The sequence below is a fragment of the Trachypithecus francoisi genome, unplaced genomic scaffold (genome assembly GCF_009764315.1).
Source record: "Trachypithecus francoisi isolate TF-2019V2 unplaced genomic scaffold, Tfra_2.0 Lachesis_group3, whole genome shotgun sequence".
NCBI lineage: Eukaryota > Metazoa > Chordata > Mammalia > Primates > Cercopithecidae > Trachypithecus > Trachypithecus francoisi.
This window is the reverse complement of record NW_022681468.1, coordinates 28,141,450-28,164,304: the sequence shown is the minus strand read 5'-3', so window position 1 is coordinate 28,164,304 and position 22,855 is coordinate 28,141,450. Positions and strand designations below refer to the sequence as shown.

At 38.0% G+C, this 22,855-nt stretch overlaps 1 protein-coding gene across 2 annotated transcripts in view; it reads left to right on the top strand.

Annotated features, from left to right (window-relative positions):
• Positions 1-22,855, top strand: part of LOC117069250 (neurexin-3-beta) — a 1,234,533-nt gene that overhangs the window by 351,659 nt on the left and 860,019 nt on the right. The gene's annotated exons all lie outside the window — the stretch shown is intronic.

Here is a 22,855-nt window from a genome sequence, read left to right as displayed (position 1 = left end):
AATTGTGTCCACTAGTGATGCTTCTGGTTCATGGGTTTAGTTCTGACTTCATGAAGGTGCTTCTAGCACTGGTGGTAAAGACATTTCAATGCTGTGGGCATCTATAACCTGTGTCTCCACTTCTTTCTCATGTTGTTTTCTTGATGTGGCCATAGTAAAGATGAGCATACACTTGAAATTTCTGAATAACTATGTCTAAGTGATTTGTTGAAAATCCCTGACTTCGTGGGTCCTACTAACCTTCTGACTTTCTAAATGCAGCCTTGGTTTTATAATCCAGACTCATTTGACCTCTTGGTTTTAGGAAAATGATGTATGACATTATCTGAAAAAATAGTAAAGTCACATTATGGTGTGGCCACATGGGAGCAGACACCAATTATAATGCTATGCCCCCCAGATCTATGTGGTTTTCTTGATTCTTTATTTCTCAGCTTATCATCTGTGTGCAGCTGTCTGTTGTTATTCTTTTTCCCATTTTTCTTAGTAGTTTTGGTCCCATATGCTCTTTCATTCTCTTAAGGTACACTGAGGAGAAACAAGTGGAGAAGTTGGCAATATAGAGAGAAAATTATGTAATACACATTCATCTAATTATGTAAGCATATGCCTCTGTATCTGTCATGTGAAGGATACAACGTCTGGAGAAAGTTTTGGCATAAGATTGCTCTTACCAAGTCTTTTGGAATTATTGAAAGTCACGTTGCCATACTTATGATGTGGAAATACTGTTTCACTCTTAAACAGGTAGTTATAAACCTGAGGAATTATACGACATGGTCTTTCTTTTTCCTCCAATTTGTCTGTATAGCACTCACTAGGAAGGCTTTTTTCTCTAAGTGGTGGCATAATGCTTCTTTATCCTCACAAGTTTGTTTCTTGTCACACATACATTCCACTCTGGGTTGAAAATGGTCATGAAGAGACTCTCCACACAGAACAGGTATAAAGGTAAGTTATCCTAACATGGTGAACATGTACAATCTTCAGAAGGTAGGTATGTCTTTTTCTATCTTTGACAAGTTCCTGTCTGTCACCCAATGCCAGGCATTATTTTCTGGTACAACTCAGGAAGGATTCTTTCTAGCATTCTGTGACTGTTTCTGGTTTTATCAAGAGCAGATTATGTCTCAGTCTGGGATGTGGAGTATTACATTGTCCGACTTGGGGAATTTGTTGGGATATAATGAAGCACTAGAACTTACATTGGGAAAATGTCAGCTTTCCTTTGTGACAATAGTTTATCATAGTTCAGAAATATTTCTAGTAAATCTAGGTTTAGGACAATACATTTTGAATTTTATTCTTTAACAATGCAGCTAAATCTTTTCATTGTAGCAGACTTGGGAACCTGCATCTCTAACAGGAGCTACTTGCCTAGTCCCCCACCTGGAGATTGGACCATGGCTTCTGTGATTGGATAGATATATGCAAATGATGAAGTACACATCTTTTTTTTTGAGACAGAGTCTTACTCTGCTGTTGCCCCTCTGCTGTTGTCTGGGCTGGAGTGCAGTGTCACAGTCTCGGCTCACTGCAACCTCCACCGCCCAGCTTCAAGCGATTCTCCCGTCTCAGCCTCCCAAGTAGCTGGAATTACAGGTGCCCGCCACTATGCTCAGCTAATTTTTTTGTATTTTTTAGTAGAGATGGGGTTTCACCATGTTGGCCAGGCTGGTCTCGAACTACTGACCTCGTGATCCGCCCTCCTTGGCCTCTCAAAGTGCTGGGATTACAGGGAAGTACACATCTTAATTGTGGAGTGTGATAAATATATAAAGTTAAGACATAAAGGATGTGACTGTGAAGTTTGAATATAAGCTTTTAATGAAATCCAACCAAATATAGCAGAATGGTAGATTGCTTAAAATTATTACATTGGACGTTTCTGTTTCCAATAATTGGTATTCAAGGTATCTGGAAGACCTTCTCTTTTGGAACTAGCATCAAAGCCAGTTTGTTCTACCTAGAATAAGCAGTCTCACTATATCATAGGCCATTATTTTCTATATCAGTCTTGACCCTTAGAATTATAATTGGCTCTTTCATCTCATAAACATCTTCAAAATGAAGTTCCCTGTATGATATTCTATGTGCTTACCTTTGTTGATAAATTTTTGGTGTTGTATCCTGTATCAGGATTCAAGTATCAACCTTCACTGCCACCAGCAGACTTGAATAGGCTCATGCTTATCATCAGCAAAGAGCAGTGGGGGAAATTGCAAAGAAAGAAGATATAAGTTCATGGAGGAGGAAGAATAATGACAAGAAGGAATATAAAGAAAATCAGAAAATGGGTCTTATATGGAAGAGCACAGAGGTCATTAACAATTGCTTTGGTAACATGCCTGCCACAAGTGGCCTGTCTTTGACCTAAATAGCAGAAATGGATCACGGCATTAAAAGTCGAGTGCCATCAAGGAAATCTGTCCTTTACCTAATTAATTCCTGCAAAGAGAATGTTCTATAGAATGTTGCATATAGCTCAGATTGTATCCATTTAAATGCTATCATAGGACCATGCAAATAGGTTAGAGATCAAATTTAATTGCAAAAAGCATTTTGTGGGGAAAAAGAAAGGTTATGGATATCTCATTTTCCAGGAGCTGTTTCTCAGGGCAACAGATTGATCCTCAATTAATGAACATGAAAACACTTCAGTTTATTACTGTGTATCCAAAAACTGAAACTTACTCAACAGGGAAATAGCTAGGTCTTATATTTTCCAAAAAAAGGTACTTATTTCATCATGTGTAAAAACGTTAATCATATCTAGGCATGACTTGTAAGGCTCTAAAAATGTCTACATTTTAGGGTGTTGCTTTTTCCTAGCATTGGTTCTTTTACGACCTTTATGTTTTTCTCGCCTATTTACCGAATACGTTTGCCTGACAATTTTAATGTGCTGTTACATAGATATTGCCTCTATGAGTAGAGTGTACATTTTAAAACTTAGTCTCATTTAGTGTGAGTAGGCCAAGCCTGGATGTTTTCACTGTATTTCTTTATTTGTGTGACCCTGGTGGGTTGATGGAGGCAGTGGGGTGAATTTCAGTTTCACTCTTAGAAACATAGCTGTGCAAAGCTGATATTCTTTAGAGCTGATTGTCTTGTATAAGTGTGATTCCCTTGTATGGGGTTAGGAAACAAAAATCCTCTGATTGGAAACCCAAGTGTAATTGATTTGCTAATTTTCTTACGTAGTTTTAGATATGACCTTCCACATTGTTACGTAATGGTAAAGTCATGGGGAGTTTCTTTGGGGTTGACTTTTAGGGCTGTTTTGATTCTACAATCTAATCATCCCAGAAGAAATTTTGAGTTAATGTAGAAATCAGTATGATCTGTGGAAGAACACATAAGTAACATTTTCCAAGATAATCTTCAGTTCTTGTGAAACATTTAAAATTGAGAGAGTTGGCTATTCAGAGGGTGAGCACCATCTGAAAATCAACTTAATAAAAGCTGTCTTGGACTACATTTTAAGAACAACGAAAGAAATGGAACCTCACCAAGGTTCTTATGGGAATATCCTATTTTTGATATTGGGTTCTTATTAGTATTTTAAATCAGGAATGAGAACCTGGGAAATTCTAGCATGTTGTAGCCATGGCAGCACCAGGCAAATCCAGAATCTCCTTCCCATATTTTGTGGTGATATCACTGTCATTGTCAGCCTGCCGTTGAGTTTTTCTTTCCTTCACAACATCGAAAAATATTGTGTAGAATAGAACCCTCCTGAATGCACCCACACATGTACAAAAGGGTTGTCATTTTTATGGACTTTGTAAAAATAGCAGTTTTAAACATTTCATACCTATCCTTAACAGCATTGTTACCTTTTACCATGTACATGACAACTGTTTTGAGTGTCATGTAATTTGGGGGTCTCGTTATTGCTTCTTGTGCCCTGTAGAAGCACATATAGGATAGTCTTCGGCACATGAGTCCTTAATACACATCAAGTTCCGGAGTTTAGGAAGCGGATGCTCATCATGGCTTTGTGGGGTGAAGTAAAGGGAATGAACATGGGTCCTCAGCCCACCCTTAGGAGCCAGCCACCCTGTGCTACATTGCTAGTCACATATTACAGGCTGCCTGTTGGAGAAATTGCTAGGTTCACACCGGCATATGATAATAGATGTTCTTTGCTTGCAACAAATCAATAGCAAGCAGCTGTGGATCGTGCCGATAGTGGAGTGTAAAGCGCCTTTTTCAGACCGTTTTCTGCAGGAGTGGCTGTTAAGCTGCACTGTTGGCTATTGATTGGCCTTTTGCTTTTTATTTATTGTGTGGGTTTATTTTTTAATGTAGGTTGGTGTATTGATTAAATCTGTTAAAAACACATTTCCCATTCAAAGCTTCAGAAACAATCAGCAATGTATGCATTACTTAGTGTGCAAAGAAGGGGACAGACATGGGTTTACTAATTCTGTCTCTTGGGTCCGTATAGGTACACAGACATGATGTTAAGAACTTGTGTTGTTATGAACCTCTGTTGTTCCAGACCTATTGGTATACCATTAATTCTTAAGGAGATCAGAGTATAATACATCCATGTTTTTGGTTATGTGTTCATTCCCTGCCTTTGTTTTCAGACTGCCTCCCCAGCGAATAGGCCATATGTGAGAAGTTCACTTGTAAAACAATTGTTTGTTGCTCAGAATGCACTTTATTGTTTATTGATGAATTCACTCACCAAACATTTCTTATTTGCAGATATCATCATGAATAAGACAGTTTTGTTCTCAAACACCTTCTAGTCTAATGGGGAAAGATGCGTATGAAGGTGCTTCAGTAGAAACATGAACGGTGTATAGTAAGGAGTCATAAGGTGGAGTAATGGCAACTACCCCAGGGTTGAGACTCTACCAAGAGCAGCTGCTTTTAGGATAGTTTTCTTTTTTTTTTTTTTATTATACTTTAAGTTCTAGGGTACATGTGCATAACGTGCAGGTTTGTTACATATGTATACTTATGCCATGTTGGTGTGCTGCACCCATCAACTCGTCAGCACCCATCAAGTCATCATTTATATCATGTATAACTCCCCAATGCAATCCCTCTCTCCTCCCCCCTCCCCATGATAGGCCCCAGTGTGTGATGTTCCCCTTCCCGAGTCCGAGTGATCTCATTGTTCAGTTCCCACCTATGAGTGAGAACATGCGGTGTTTGGTTTTCTGTTCTTGTGATAGTTTGCTAAGAATGATGGTTTCCAGCTGCATCCATGTCCCTACAAAGGACGCAAACTCATCCTTTTTTATGGCTGCATAGTATTCCATGGTGTATATGTGCCACATTTTCTTAATCCAGTCTGTCACAGATGGACATTTGGGTTGATTCCAAGTCTTTGCTATTGTGAATAGTGCTGCAATAAACATACGTGTGCATGTGTCTTTGTAGTAGAATAATTTATAATCCTTTGGGTATATACCCAGTAGTGGGATGGCTGGGTCATATGGTACATCTAGTTCTAGATCCTTGAGGAATCGCCATACTGTTTTCCATAATGGTTGAACTAGTTTACAATCCCACCAACAGTGTAAAAGTGTTCCTATTTCTCCACATCCTCTCCAACACCTGTTGTTTCCTGACTTCTTAATGATTGCCATTCTAACTGGTGTGAGATGGTATCTCATTGTGGTTTTGATTTGCATTTCTCTGATGGCGAGTGATAATGAGCATTTTCTCATTGAAAATGAGGCTTGAAAAAAAAATTTTTTTTTGAGACAGTCTCTCTCTGTTGCCCAGGCTGGAGTGCAGTGGTGCAATCTTGGCTCACTGCAACCTCCACCTCTTGGGTTCAAGTGATTCTCTTGCCTCAGTCTCCTGAGTAGCTGGGATTACAGGTGTGCACTACCACCACATCCAGCTAATTTTTATATATTTAGTACAGACGGTGTTTCATCTTGTTGGCCAGGCTGATCTCGAACTCCTGACCTCCTGATCTGCCTGCCTCAGCCTCCCAAAGTGCTGGGATTACAGGTGTGAGCCACCGCACCTGGCCGCCCTGAAAAATTTATAAGTACGTTCAAAGCAAACATGATATGGAAGAGGGCTGCAAAGGAAAGGTAGCGTCCAGCAGGCAAGCAGGGAGAAATATGCTGCAGCCACTGTTAACGTTATGTTGAAATCATTGCAGGGTCCTAAATGTAGGCCTCACAGAGCTCAAATCTTGATTTATTTCATCGAGTCATTGGTAGAGGTTGATCTTGAAAATTTATTTATAAAGAATCCGATTTTTAAAAGGTTGATTTGTAATGTGTATAACTTATTAAATGATAAAAGAAATCAGAGCATAGTCATTAATTTAATTGGCTCTAGAATCAAACTGCTTTAAATGCCAGTCCTGAATCTATCTGTGAAGTTGAATTATTCACTTAGCTTCCTGAAACGTTGGTATAGCATAAGGAGTGTAATAGGTATTTGGTAAATAGGATTAGTGGTAGATTTTATTGTAGCTAATTATAATATTTGACAGCTGTTAAGTCCTTATCATGGTCCTGACACTCTACTAGGACCTTTATAAGGATATCATCCTTTTAATCATCCCCAAATTTTTAAGAAAATATTGTAGTATGATATTCCTGATTTTAATTATGACAAAACTGAGATCACACCATTAGAATATAGCTGATTGAGGATTTGGTCCCAGGTTTGTGTGACATAAAAGTTCACATTCTTATTCGATTTGCTGCCACTTAGTCACTATTAGAAATTGCAGTTTAACATCCGTACTGTTAGACTAGGATGCTTAATTCCATGTGGGCAAGTCTTCACAGACAATCACATTGCATAAAAACATAGAACTGGAAAAGGGAAATTGTGTTCTGGATGGTTAATTGTATCATATTGTGGAATTCAGAACATTTTGGGTGTGCCTTCTTAACACTCAGATGAGGCCATTTAGAATTAAAATATCTTTAGCCATTATAGAATTAGAGTATCTTGCTCATACTCCCAACTATTTATATTTTCATTCTCTATTGACCTAGATCTTCTGATTTTTATGTGTTTGCTTTATTTCAATTCCAACATATGTCATATAGCATGGTAGATGAGACCTCTAATGTGTAATGGGGTGGCCTGTGTTCAAATCTTGACTCCTTCCCTTAATATCTATGTTACCTTGGACATGATAATTACTGTGCTTCCAAAATGCAGACATTTTGCAGGTCCTATCTTGTAAGAATAAATTTGACAAACATAAATTTAATAATAATAAATTGAATGTGTAGTGGTGAAGTTTAGGAGATATGGCACATAGTGGCCCTACAGAACTGTTGGCTACTCTTCGATATTACTTTCAAAAAGTTAAAAAGATGACTCATACAAATATAATTATTTTAAACTTAACAAAACACTCATGCAAATATAGAGTGAATGTGTGTCAAATTTATTTAACTCCATAACGAGAGAAACAAGATGGTTAACAGTGTAAACAATAAGATGACAAAAGACTATTTGAAGAACTGGATATTTACAGGCCTTAAGAATATTAAAATACAAATTTAGGATAGATTTAAAAGTGGTAAATGTCCTACAAAGCAAAAATATCTTAACCTTTGGTGTTATCTTTTCTACTGAACATCTGTGTTGAACAAAAACCTACAAGTTCAGAGGGCATCTTCTGTATTCTGGGCCCCCGCTAACAATAAGTCTCAGTGCCAGACACAGGTACTTCTCCCATAGAGCTAAATGTTTCTTGGGTGGGCCTATTAAACAGTGTCCTTATATGACATTGAAAAGACACATGATTTTTTTCCCCCTAACTTTTGCTGTACATTTTGAATAATTTTTATTAATTTATATTCGGTTTCATTTTTTTTTTTTTTACCTTGAATACCTCTTTCATACACAATTACCTTTTTTTAAACACTTAAGAGTATGCCCCAACGTGCTGAATTCATGGTCATTGAAACCCCACAGCAACCCTAAAAGTAGATGCAATTGTGATACCAGTTTCATAGATGAGAGAACTAAGACAGCAAAGTCAAGTGATTTGCTCAAGGTGACAAAACTATTAGGTTGGGGAACAAAGATTCAGAGTTATGTTTGTCTGACTGCAAAGTCTGGGCTCCTGACTACCAGTGTCTTCTTAATGCCTCAGGGAAAGTTTCTTGATGAACATTCATCTGAATTCATAGGGATTTAGATTCACATTAGCCACAGAGCTTAACGACTCTTGTTAGCATCAATTATACTGTAATTTCTAGTATTTGTGTTGTTCTTTTGGAGAGAATGCTATTTTATTTTATTCACTTTAAATGAGGGCTTTTAAAGTAGGACTGATTTGCTCAGGGAACAAGATCAGAATCTCCAGCAAATAAGTGCCATTTTGTAGGTTTGGTACATCTAAGCAGGCAGGAGGCTGAGTCCTGAGAAGTCGGTCAGGCTGAGAGGGGCAGCATAGCTCCATGATAGTCAGGACCCAGAAGATGAGACAGATGCAAAAGAAACATCAGGAGTGGCAGCACCAAAGGTTATTTCTCTGCATCTGTTTTTATTCTTGGGCTCACAGATATTCCACAGAGCCAAAGGGAAGTCAGAAGATAGCAAGGAAACCCAGGGTCTTCTAAGAGCAGAATGAAGCTAGTGGTACTCTTAGGAACAGTTATATAGATGTGGGTTGTAGCTTGTTGCCCATGGGAATCACACTTGCTTTTAAGTTCCATCAGTATTAAGAAGGGATGATTTGGAGTATCCTCAAGCTATACCAGGGCTAATATTAATATGTGTGCAATACTAAACTGATTCAGGAAGAGCCAGGACTGTGTGCAGCTCTGTTTTTTCACAGCTCTCCCTGAAAATAAGCTAGAACTCATAGGTGACACATTGGTTTCTACAAACCCCAGTAGACACTTGGTCCTATGGTTCAAGAAAAAATAGTCTCCATAATTCAAGGGCGTACAGCTTATCATGGATTATCATAAGCTGTTGGAGTTTGTGGCCTCAATAATTTCATTTCAGCCATCTTCCACATGCTGTATTTGTAGACCATTTTTATTACTGTGTTTAATTATAGCCCATTCATTTCTGGTGTCCTTGGCTAGTTACTTACTCATGGTGATGGCAATAATCCACTTAGAGCCTATTGGTTCACAGAAGACAATTTTTATATTACCATGTTAGTCAAATGCAGGTGCAATTTCAATATATTTTTCAATATGGACATAATTTCCTATAGTTATTTCCACATCTAAAGGCACAAGAAAGATCTGAATTACTGTACCTTGTCTTGTAAAATAGAAATAATAAATATAATTTTGTTCTCTTCATTTATTTTTCTCCTTTGCTTTCTTTTTAGGGAAGAAAGGGGTCATTTTTTGAAGGTGGCAAAATTTACATCCAGCAAAACGCATAGATCTTATATGCTTTATCACAAATGCTTATAGCCAAGTAACCAACACCCCAGTTAAGATAAAGGAAAGTTTCATCTTCTCAGAAACTTTTCTTGTTCCCCTTCCAGTTAGTTCTTCTCTTTAAGGTCATCGCTGTTTGAATTTGTATCAGCATTTGTTATTTTTGTCTCTTCTGGAATATATATAAATAGAATCATACAATATGTGATCTTTTAGGTCTGTTTTCTCCAGCTCCATGTGAGCTCTGCGTTCTAGCCAGCTGAGAGTCTCTCCTGAGTCTCAGCTCCATCTATATAACTGCAGGAGTTGGCTGGATTCCAGTTGGAATATTCCTGCCTGCTCCATGGTGCAGAAATTCTCTCCAGGCAGTAAGCTGGGGCAGTCTTAAATCTCACTTAGTTTATCTTCTCTATTTCAGAAACCACTGTCTTTCCTTGCCTGATGCCTGGTGTCTTATGAGCCATTGTTTCACGTGTTGTCGTTTTCCTGGTTGTATCAGGTCAGATGTAGTTCCAGTCTTTGTTACTCCATTTAGGTTGAAAATTGATGCCATTTCTTTTTTTACCTGACTTCACCTTTGCACTGTGAGATTAGGGTGAAGGTAGCAGGGGAAGACATAACAAGCTGCAAATTCTAAGGGTTTTCTGAGGCTTTACATCAGTCCCAGAGTGACCTGGCAGTATGAAATATTCTACAATGGTTTTATTTATTCGTTTATTTTAGGGAAAAGCCTTCAAGTCCAGTGATAGTCCCTCTGTAGTCAAATAACCTTCTTGGCCAAAGAAAACGTTGCAAGGTTGCAAGAAGCTGCACAAAGCTAGTTAAAGACTTGCAAATATGTCTCTATCAAGCATTTCTTAATTTGAGTGTTTCTGCTGTTAGGAGGTCTACATTAATTTTTGTTGTTGTTGTTGTTGTTGTTGTTGAGAAGGAGTCTTGCTCTGTCACCCAGACTGGAGTGCAGTGGTGCCATCTCGGCTCACTGCAACATCTGCCTCCCAAGTTCAAGCAATTCTCTTGACTCAGCCTCCTGAATTCCTGAATAGCTGAGATTACAGGCACCAGCCACCATGCCTAGCTTTTTTTTTTTTTTTTTTTCAATAGAGATGGGATTTCACCATGTTGGCCAGACAGTACAAAATGCTGGAATTACAGATGTATATTACTTTTTACTTCCATTCCCTCTGAAAACACTTGATTAAGCTCAGGGGTTGATTAAGTAGGCATTGATTTGACTTGAAAGCCAGTGGTTCTTATTATTTTCTTTACTTAGAATTATAGTTTATTTTCTCAACCTACCCTTTTCTTGTGGATTTTTGCCACTGATTCATGTCCCTTTGCCAAGTGAAATTAACAAATGTTTTCAAACAAAGAATATGTAGACTTCAGAAAAGAGGAGGTGCTTCTATATCTTGTAGTGTTTTGGCCATTGACTGTCCTTATTTTGATCACCAGGCAGTGGTCTGTACTTATGATTTTGCTACATGCCTACAGAAGAAATGAAGGAACCTTGCATTATTGGTACCTTTGATTCAACTGAGTTTTTTTTGGATATGGAAATTATACAAGCTCACTGTTGAAAATGTGGAAAACACATAAAAGGATAAGGCAGTAGGAAAAAACATGCTTAATTTCATCAATTATTAATATGACCTTGTTTCAGAATATGCATGGTATCACGCACATAACAGACGTTCAAAATATATTTGTTGGTTGAATGACTGAGTCTTGCATATTTTCAGCATCTGAGTTGTGCAAAGATCTTAGCGTTCTTTTCATGAAAAGAACACTAACAGTTTTATTAGGACTAGGTGTTCTCTTGCCAGAAGAAATGCTTTTAGGCATATGGGAATTATAATAAGTATCCCAATATGCAATTTCCTTCTTCAGATAAAAAATGAAAATGTCAAGATGTTTCCATTTCTTTTCACTCTTGCTCTTCTCCTTTCTCAAAGAAAGCCTTGCTGTTTCTAAACAGTCATTCATATATACATCTATATAAAAGGGAAATGGTTTTACAGTGGATCGTGGTTGGAGGGAAAAGACCGCTATAGCATAATAAGGAAAAAGAGCCTCTTGGTCCCAGTTTCTTCTGTGGCACTCACTTCTAAAGTGATGTTGTGGTTTATTTCGCAAGATGAGATTTCTTGTAACAGTCTAGTACTCTAGAGATCGAGTGAGACAGTAGAACTTTATCGTCAGTCATCAAATCCCACAGCTTTATGTTGATCAAAATCAGAACTATATGATTGAAGAAGTTGGATATGTTATATACTGAAAATGTAAAACACAAAATTCCCTTGATTGTTTTCACACCCCGGATTGCAAAATTTGTATTTCCCTGCAGGAGGATTCAGTCAAACCTTGTAAACTATAACAACTCTCAGGAGCATTGGTAGAAAACAATAGCATCTAACTTCAGGCATTATTTCCCGGTAAATTCACTACATGCTCTTTGAAATCAGACCTCTACTAAATCTAAAACTGCAGTTTTACTCAGATATTCTTATATGAGTGAAATCAAATGCATGAATGTGCATACATATGTAATATAAATAAATATAAATTTTCTTTAGGATTTTTTCCAATTGTTCTGAGATGATTTTTCTATCCAAATACTTGTGTTTCTATGTCTTATGGAGTTAGAGCTTTTGGTTGCATCTTAGTCCGTTGGCAAGACTTGTATTTCTGTAATTTCTGTAAAGGTAAAATGTGTCTATCTGGGCCACAGATCAGGTATCTGTCTGCCTTTATGGATGTTTGGCAGAAAGCCCCTTTATTCCACCTACATTCTCGACATTTGGGGTATGATTTTGTTTCTGTAAAAAAGGATTTAGGCAGGGAGGGATCATCTGGATTTTATCTGTCCTTAAGAGTAAGTGTTCTTTCTCCTCTCCCTAACTAAAATTTCCATGTGATTCCCTCACACTGGCACTGAAGTGTGTGATCTGGTTAGAGCTCACATCAGTGCCCTGCTGCTGGTGGAGGTTGTGGGAGGTGAGCTTTAGAAAAGGACCTGCAGCTCAACATACATGTTGTGGACACAATCTGATTGTCCTCGACTCATGAAAATTCCTGAGAACAGGGCAAATCAAAAAGAATATATTAAAATAAGAAAATATAGTGAAACAAACTCTCAGTACTGTTAGAGACTTTATTCTAGTTCCTACAACACAGAACGTGTATTCTCAACATCTAACTTATTAATTTGCATTTGGATTACTTTAGCATATTTTCCTATTATATAAAGTTTAATGAACAATAAACACAGCTATAACCAAATATCACAGCTATTTCTCAGTGTGGGGTAACATTTTGCATTTAGTTATATTTGGTTTCCTAGGTAATATTTGACTGTAGCTATATTTTCTGAAACTGCATCTCTTGTCACATAGAATCTTTTGGTGGTGGATTCTGTAGACCGAGAGGAAGGCAGGAAGGAGTAAGTTGCTTTGAAAACACTGAAGCCATGATAGTGAAGAAGACTTCACAGTCCTTGACAGTTTTTGAATTCTCCATTGTTGGTCTCTGACTTGTATTTCTCAAATCTACTGTATGTACTACTTCCAGATCAATCTCCCACAAATACCATTCTTATCCTGTTACTCCTCTGCTCATGAACCTTCAATGACTTCTTCTCAATGTAGTCCAAACCCTACACTTGGCTTTCAAGGTCTTCCAGAATCTGTTTTTCAAAAGCTGTCCTTTGAACCACATTTTCTTGAATATTCATGGCTTTCTGTCTTCTAATAAGGTCAGGTTTCTCGCTGTCACTAGCATATTCTGCCATCATTATGCTCCATGCCCTTGCAGCTGTACTTCTTTCTCCCTGGAAGCCTCTCTTCTCTGGATCTATACACCTTTGGAGTTCAGCCCAAGTCTCACCTATTTTCCCAAGTCTTCTTTGGTCACTTAAATCCATACTCATGCCTTATCCCAAATCCCACTGCATTTATATTCAGTGCTGAGAGACACTGTGACTTGGCATCTAAAGGGAATTAGTGGGGACCTGAGAGTAAAAGGTCAATTCAAGTCCTGGCTTCTTTTCTTTCTAACTTTTGTGGCATTTGTCAATTAATACAAGATGATCTCACTATGGAAGTCTCAGAAAAGTCTCAGCTTTGTTAACAAAGATTATAAATAGTGGAGGCAAAGCAGAGTATTGGGCCTGGGAAAGAGTTTTTATAAAGCTTCAGGTAGGAGCTTATGTTAGAAATGTAAAACCTCCTCTAAAGAAAAATGCTACCAATAAATAAAACAAGTAGGATTTTGAGTAGATTATCACTTTTGTTGTATGTTCACCCTGTTTCCTAGAGAATCAATTTTCCTACTTTGTGCTGACTATAGTTTCCTCTAGAGTAGAGGCTAACTGTGTAGAAGAGGTTGTGTGTGGGTCGTATGGTTACTGGGATTAGACTATTCAAATAGCACAAATGTTCTGTATATTCTGATTTCAAATGTAAACATATTCCTAATTATAAATGTGTGTATGTATATTTAATTTTTAGTTCTGTGTCACATGTGAAGGATGTGCAGTTTTCTTACATAGGTAAACATGTACTACGGTGGTTTGCTGCACTTCTCAGCCTGTCACCTAGGTATTAAGCCCAGCATCCATTAGCTATTTTTCCTAATGCTCTCCCTCCTCTGATCCCACCCCCTGACAGGCCCCAGTGTGTGTCGTTCCCCTCTCTGTGTCCATGTGTTCTCTTTGTTCAGCTCCCACTTATAAGTGAGAACATGCAGTGTTTGATTTTCTATTCCTGTGTTAGTTTGCTGAGGATGATGGCTTCCAGCTTCATCTATGTCCCTGCAAAGGGCATGATCTCATTCCTTTTTACAGCTGCACAGTACTCCATGGTGTACGTGTACCACATTTTCTTTATCCAGTCTATTGTTGATGGGCATGTGGGTTGATTCCATGTATCTGCTAATGTGAATAGTGCTGCAATGAACATACGCACGCATGTATCTTTGTAATAGAATGATTTATATTCCTTTGGGTATATACCCAGTAATGGGATTGCTGGGTCAAACGGTATTTCTGGTTCTAGATCTTTGAGGAATCGCTACACTGTCTTCCACAATGGTTACACAATTTACATTCCCACCAACAGTGTAAACGCGTTCCTATTTCTCCACAACCTTGCCAGCATCTGTTGTTTTTTGATAAGTCCATATAATTTAATTAGAAACCTAAGTAGGTTTTGGATAACCTACTATCTTTGCGGTAAGTATCCTGAATTTTATTTATTTGTTTATTTTAGAATTGGGGTCTTGCTGTGTCACCAAGACTGGAGTTCCATGGCTATTCACAGCTGTAATCATAGTGTATTACAGCCTCAAGCTTCTGGGCTCAAGCGATCCTTCTGCCTCAGCCTCCTAAGTAGCTTGAACTACAGGAATGCATCACAGTACCCAATATATCCTGAATTTTTAAGGCAGCCTTCCAAGAACATTCTGAGGCGTTCTGGTGTCTTTAGTAATCTTATCTCCTAATTTTGGTTCTTGCCTGGAATGAAGAAAATTACTAGTCTGTGAATCTTTGGCTCTTGTCACTTGTAAGACCGAGGGAACAATGCTGCAATCTTTGCAGCCTCTCTTATGACCAGAACTTTCAATATATAATCTTAATTTTGTAGATATTAACTTATTTTTAAATCTACTCATTTAAAGCCATAAAATGTAACCTAGTTTAGTCTTTACAATGGAATATTTATAGTAGATAATTTCACAGCCACTGCTCCCTAATTCAAAACACTTTGAGCCTGAAGCTGTAAGGCCAGGCCAGCTTGAGTCTGATACTGATCTGCTTTAACATGAAACATGAGACCAGGCAGTGGAAGACCTGTAGCCAAACTCTCATCCTTATTCACAGCAAATTTCTTGACAGAAGAGACCAGGGAACTACGGGGTTTCTGGTTTATTATCTGAGTGGTCTAATGTAGTAATTATTTCTTGCCATGGGGAGATGGCTGCAAATCAATCTCCGGTGGAGTTTGAACAAGAAGGCACATCCCAGGCCTCAGGAACATTATTCCACACCCTCCCTGTTACCCAGGGGTGCTCCATGATGGGCTCAGTTGCCAAACACTAGGGGATTCGACCAAAACCTTAATCATGGTGATTTTGATAATCAATTCCAGTGAGCAGAATCCTGCGAGCTCTGTGAAACCTGTGAAACTGATAGTATTGAAGGAAATGAAATATGATAAGTGTGACTGCTTGACATGCCAGAAGGGTGTTGGTGGAGAGAGAATTCAGAAAAGAAAATTTAGCCATCTTAAAAACTGGCACTTCTGAGAATAATTATGTAGGGAATTTTCACTTTCATACTCTAGGTGTTTCCGAGAACAAACATGTCTTAAGAATTTAGTTAACAATATTTAGATAATAAAGATTTAAACGCATTGCCAAGGGTCCTCACACAGGAATGATTTTTCTTTTATAGTTAATTTATTAATTTGAGAAAAGTGTGATTCATTTACTTCTGAGCCTTTGCATGGTGTTTATATAAATAGTGTTGATAATTTCTTTCTTTTTTCTTTTTTTTTTTTTGAGACAGCGTCTTACTTTTTCATGCAGTGGCATGATCTCGGCTCACCGCAAACTCCACCTCCTGGGCTCAAGTGATCCTCTCACCTCAGCCTCCCGAGTAGCCAGGACTACAGGCACATGCCACCATGCCCAGCTACTTTTGCATTTTTGGTAGAGATGGGTTTCACCATATTGCCCAGGCGGGTCTCAAACTCTTGGACTCAAGTGATGTGCCTGCCTTGGCCTCCCAAAGTGCTGGGATTACAGGTGTGAGCCACCATGCCGAGCCAATAGTGTTTGTAATTTCTGATGACAAATATTTCATGCTAAATAAGTAGCAGACCAGGGATGAATAAATAATTACTAACAGTGGGGCACACTGTTGTTTGATGGTATATGTTTTCCTAACATGAACAAACTCCCTTACAACTTCAACATCTATGCCTTAATTAAAATCTGGACATGCTGCATTGAGAGAGCATCTCTTGAAGTCTCCTTTAGTGAAGGATGTCTTTTTCCTAATGTTTTAAATTCCTGGAGTCAGATCTTGATTCTACACTCATTCTTCAGTGACGTTTCTTCTTTTAAGGTCATATGTTTTTTATGTAATATCGCCCCATCCTCCTCATTAGCATCTGTTGAACTTCAGTATGTAAAAAATACTCTGAGTTCCACACTTGTAGCCTTCTTCTCGCTCCATCCCTTGCATTGTCCTTGGTGACTTAAATTTTTATGTAATATTTTTTCCTAATAACCTGATTTCCTTAAATGCCTGGCCACATAGCAATGGGAGTTTCTATTACTGGTACTGATTCCTGAGTTTTCAGTTTTCCCATACCTTGAACCTCCTGACAGTACTATCTGTGCCAATAATCTCAAATGTTTCACTAGTCTCCATGTGGCAGTTGGAGTTTCTAGTCTAGAATATAAACGGTATTCCCGCTAATACACAGGAACCCTTGCCTCATGACCTGATACCCACCATCCAAATTCCAAAGACACTCCCCTGCTTGGTTTCTTGGCCCCTGCCTTACAGCTAGAAAATGCCATGTACTTAGCAATTACTTCCTGCAAATCCATATCCTCTTACCTTAGCAATGCCATCAGTATGTTGTTTTTTGTGGCCATCTGAGCTTTGTCCCTAAATTGTGACCATTTTCTTTTCTATTCAATAACATCTCATTTTCTACGTTGGTAGTTAGTACTTACCCAGTAGAAGTTATCTGATGAGAGCCTTTCTTCATATTTCCTCATGTTAAAATGCATCTTTATGTTTAAACATCTCAAACCTCCCTGGCAATTCAGATATTTTAGGACTGGTCTCCGCACATAACGTTCCATTTAAGTCTGGGACTCATGTTCATAAACCCATGCAATGGGAAAACTCTCTTCCCCAATGTGCCCTAAACTTTATTGATTTGGGCTTACCTTGTTCATCTACGTATATCCAATGGGCCTTGTACTGAATATTTATGTGGCGTTTACATGTTTATACATGTTTCCCTGTGTGTGACTTTTTTTTTTCTAATTTGAACCAGGACTATGTGTTTACTTTCCTTGTGCATTGCTTAGAACAGTGTCAGTTCTCAAAAAGAAAGAGTGGCTTTTTTACTCTCTTTCCTTTCTTTCACTTAATATTTCTCCTTTGTAGCACTGATCTTACACATATTTGTTAATTATTCTGGCTCACTGCCAACTCTGAGTTCTATAGGGTAGATACAATGCCTTATTTATCTTTATATTCCCGGTCTCTATATAGAACCTACATAGGATTTGCAGGAAGAGAACCACTGGGAGTTTTTAAGCAAGTGTGTGATATGCTCAAAGCTACGCCTTAGAAAGATTCCTCCTGGCAGAGTGTGAGAAGTAAGTTGAGAGAAAATAGTAAGCTTTGTTGAGAGAAGATTGTAAGCCTTGCTGAGAGATTGTAAGCCTTGTGGAGAGAAGACTATAAGCCTTTCTGAGAGCAGACATCATGTGGCTGCATTAACAGACCCTAGTACAATGTCTGATATATAGTGAAGATTCAATTAATATTTGGGGGAATAATAAGCAAAATCAAGAAAGCTATTAGGAGGCTCTTGAAATAGGTGTGGTAAATGGAAAAAAAAAAAAAAAGCATGAACTAAAGTGTCAGCACTGGTAATTTTAGGGTTAGCCTCAACTTTAAAAATAGAATATAAGCTGCTACATGCACATGGGCACAGCCAATTATGTAGTCAAAGTATAGTAGTCAAAGAATTGGTGAAATGGCAAACATTTAAGAAATTTACTCCATTTTTAACTTTATAATATTTGATTATTATTCCTTTATAGCCTTAGCTTTTTTTTTTGTTTTTACAATTAAAGATGTTTTTAAGTTAAAATAATCACATATATTAGAGCCTCTTTTTCTATTATCCAGACAGTACATATTATTCTAGCCATTAAAAAATGTGACCATTAAAAATGGCTAGAATAGCTTAATAATATAATATCATATTTATTATATGATTTTCAGTGGAATGAACTGTTATGGTCTCCCTGATTGATTATAATTTAAATAATCTTGGTTGTGTGTGGCTAAGAACAAGTTCATTCCAAGTTCATTTTTTCCCTGCTGTAGATAAAATTCTATCAGCTAAACTCTGCTCCTGTGCCCCATCTCCAGAATTCTAGTTAAATGAAATACTAGAGGGCTCTGATTCTTGCTGAAATTCACTGCTTCTAAATTGAAATGCTCGAGGTATTCAAAACTGTTATTTCCTGCCTCAATTTGATGTGTGTGCAGCTTTTCTTTTTTAAAAGGACATGTTCTGAATGTTTAGAGTGTGTAGACAACCACTCCCACCCTGCAACACACACATACACATGTAACAGAAGAACTTTTGGATACTTTTATTTTTGTAAACCTTACAGAATTTGTGTCAAAGAAGTTAATGTAGCAAAGACATAAGGTGTATCAAATATTTTAGTGGTTTTGTTTAAATTCAGAGTGAGAATTAACGAAGCATCTACAATACGTATACCTGTGCTGTATTCTAACCCTTTTGTTCATGGCACGCACATTAAAACACATAGCTCCACTTCGCTGCATTATTGATTGCAGCTGATGAGGGTTGTCATTTCTGTCAACTGTTAGTATTAAAGAGAGGCCTCACGTGTAGTGATGTTAGGGACAGTTCAGCCATGTTACATACCTGGAATTGTCTCTCAAAAAAAAACAACCCGTGGACTTTATTTTATTTTTTATTTATTTAGACAACAGAAAGCAATCAACCAAACAAACAAACAAAAACAAAAAGGCCGGGTGTGGTGGCTCAAGCCTGTAATCCCAGCACTTTGGGAGGCCGAGGCAGGCAGATCACGAGGTCAGGAGATCGAGACCATCCTGGCTAACAGGGTGAAACCCCATCTCTACTAAAAAATACAAAAAATTAGCTGGGCATGGTGGTGGGTGCCTGTAGTCCCAGCTACTCGGGAGGCTGAGGCACAAGAATGGGGTGAACCCGGGAGGCAGAGCTTGCAGTGAGCTGAGATCATGCCACTGCACTCCAGCCTGGGTGACAGAACGAGACTCCGTATCAAAAAAAAAAAAAAAAAAAAAAAAGCAGAAAAATGTGTTGATTTACCACACCTGAGAGAGTAGGTACAAGGTTGGCTACTACTTACCTCTTAATCCTATGATTTTCTGGTTCTGTGGCTTAGAAGGCTTAAGCTTTGTCAAGTGGCTCAAGCAGGACAGCCCAAGGTGACTCCACTTCTCTGTGACTTTGTTTTCCCATGTGGGAAGTAAACCTTACCGCTGTGTTTTAAATTGTTTAGATATTCACATAAGAAGGGGTTATTCAGTGTTTTGGGGTGCTCAAGATAAAAGCTATCTCCATTTGAGAAATTAGAAAACCATTTCTACAAATCAACTCTGTTAAACCTTCTCACTCCAAATCAATTTAGAACAAAAAGCAGCAACATGTTACTTTTTCAAGAGCCCAATTCAATGTTAAAGTTTTGAAAATGTTCAAGCATACACAAAGGACAGAAAATGTTAAACATCCTTGTACTCACCACTCTTGTTAACAAATGTCAACATTTTGCCACATTTGCTAAATACTATAACTTACTTTTGTTGCTTTTTAAGGTTTTTTATTGAACACAGACAAGTATTATATGTTAATATGTGCCATGTACAAGAATAATAAAATAGGCATATATCTACTATCCAACTTAAGAGTTATAGATTTATTTTTTAAAAGAAAAAGTATAATTACTTTGAGCTTGCCAGTGTGAGTTTCCTCCTATTGTCTCCCTGCAAAAAAAAAAAAAAAAAAAGTTGTATACGAAATAAAGTTCTTGGGGTTGACATTCAGATGACCCCATTGAATCTGAAGTTGTGTTCTTTTCTTTTCTTTTCTTTTTTGAGACAGGGTTTTGCTCTTTCGCCGAGGTAGGAGTGAAGTGCACTATCTCAGCTCACTGCAAACTCCGTCCCCTGGGTTAAACTGTTCTTCTGCCTCAGCCTCCCAAGTAGCTGGGATTATAGGTGCCCACCACCACACCAGGCTAATTTTTGTATTTTTAGTAGATAAGGGGTTTCACCATCTTGGCCTGGCTGGTCTCAAACTCCTGACCTTGTGATTCACCTGCCTCGGCCCCCTAAAGTGCTAGGATTACAGGCATGAGTCACTGTGCCTGGCCTGAATTTTTTTCCTATTGCTCTTCAGGTTAGATGGTATAAGTAATGATGTTTGCCGGAAAGAGATTTGAGGACCTAACCATGAGATGGTCCTGCCCTGTTCAGGCCTCCTGTGTTTCCTCATTAGTCCTTCCAGCTTATTCCTGGAAAAGCATTCTTTTCTCCATGTTTTAAACACCTATTGAGTATGAACGTTTTAAGTGCTTATTAAATACTGGCTTATAACTCTTTGTAAGACTTAGGGAAGAATCATCAATATCCAGAACAACACCATTCTTCATGATATTGGTTGTGAGAGCCATGTGGACAGAGAGATAAATTCCAGAAAAAAAGAAATGGTAATCTGGCAAAAGGTGTACTTAAAAACAAGATATTTTGCTTCTTAGTTAGTGTTGCTGAGAATCCAGGGACCAAGTGAAATCATTGCCATTGGTACTGATGGTTGAGAGTCAGTGTGATGCTAAACCACAGGAACGCCTTACTTCTATGCATGATTAAATCCAGTTGTCAGGTTTGGGCAGAAGAGAGCCCTCCTTTTCCTTAAGTCTATAGGGAGGTGCTGCGGCGGTGGGGAGTTTTCTCATTTTGCACAGTACACAGAGCAAGGATCATCCATCATGATCAGACATGAGTATTCCATTTCCAGTGAGAATAGTGGTAAAATTTTGTCCTTTTTCCCATTTTTGGCTGCTGTGATTGAAATTCATCTTATAAACTGAAAGGGTCATTTGAGGTTATTTTAAAAAATAAGAATCCTTCAGTCTCTGTTGCCCATTTTCTCCTCTATGAATAATTTCTGCAGACAGGTGACCAGTTCAACCATCTGTCTCTTTGTTACAAATGCCTGTGGTTGGTCTACTCCCTTCGGCCTTGGAGTAAAATAAAGACTTCTTTTGCAAGATCACGATATAATTCAGCAAATACTATGGGACTATAAGATATTCCTGTGTGATCACCTTTTCTTTTGAAGAATGTGGAGAATATGTTTTTTTTTCCTCTAATTCAAATACATAGATTCCTTATGCTTGTATAATGAATGAATAAGGGCTCATATAATTGAACTAAAATAGAGCAACTATTATCAGTATTAGGCAATTTAGAAAAGAAAAAATAAGACTTCAGAATTTATGTCATCTCCTTCAATACTTCATTTAGCTGGATCCATTTAAATATTTCACTTTTAGCCTATGTTGTAGTCGATTGCTTGATTGGTCCAAGGTAGACTCTAAATCCAATTAGAGAAAATGAAATTCAGGAAGCACATCACTGTAGATTTTGGTACAGTGACTTGAGTATATAATTGCCATCTCTTTCTATGTTAGCTTGGGTGGGTTTTGTGCCATAAACCAACCATCCAACCACCAATCTACCCACCCACCCAACTAACCATAATTTGGGCTGTATCTGCATATCATTCATGGTATCCTTGCAGGAGTTAATCCAGCATCCATACCAGTGTAACTCATTCCTAGACTGATAACAAAATCTGAAATGTTTTTCACTGAACTATATCAGGTGACTAAATAATTTCACAGTCCAAAAGAGGAGGGTGTATCCATCCTAGTGGAATTCTATTTCATGGATTTTGTTCTGCACTTATTGACACAGAAAGAAATTAAAGAGAATAAGTATAATAACAAAATGTATAAGAGATACTTATGGAATATTTTCTAATTTTAGCTACACTGATGGATTGTTTATATTCTGTGGTTTGATTTTTATATCAGTCTTTAAGCAGTTTTTATCATTACCCAAGCAAGTAGATATTATTGCCCCTTTAATAACAGTGAAGGAAACTGGAATATAAGAATTGAGGTAACTGGCCCACACACCACAAAGCGAGGAAGTAGGAAGCTGGAATTCACATCCAGGTTTGTCTATTAGAAGCCCATCCCCTTGACCTTTCTGCCATATTATCTTTCCATATGCTGTGGCACAAAAAAAGAATTGTGACCATACCATCTTCCCACAGAGGGATTAGACAAAGTCCAGAGCACGTCTAGATGGTCAGGAACTCTGGTCATGGTGATGCTAGTTACTATAAGAGGATGCTTGGCAAACAGCATTGCACCCAGATGGTGCGCAACCCACACGTCTCTATTTACGTAGGGGCCTCAAGTGTTTGTGTTAACAGGTTTGGAAGATAATAAAAAGGAGTTGTTGTTTGTTCTTTCTTTGTAGGTCTGAAATTAATTTTTAGCACAAATTTAAAAGGGGAGTTTGTAAATTCCCTAGACACTGAGAGGCTGGAGATCCAAGCAAACATTTGTCTGTTGGGTTTAAA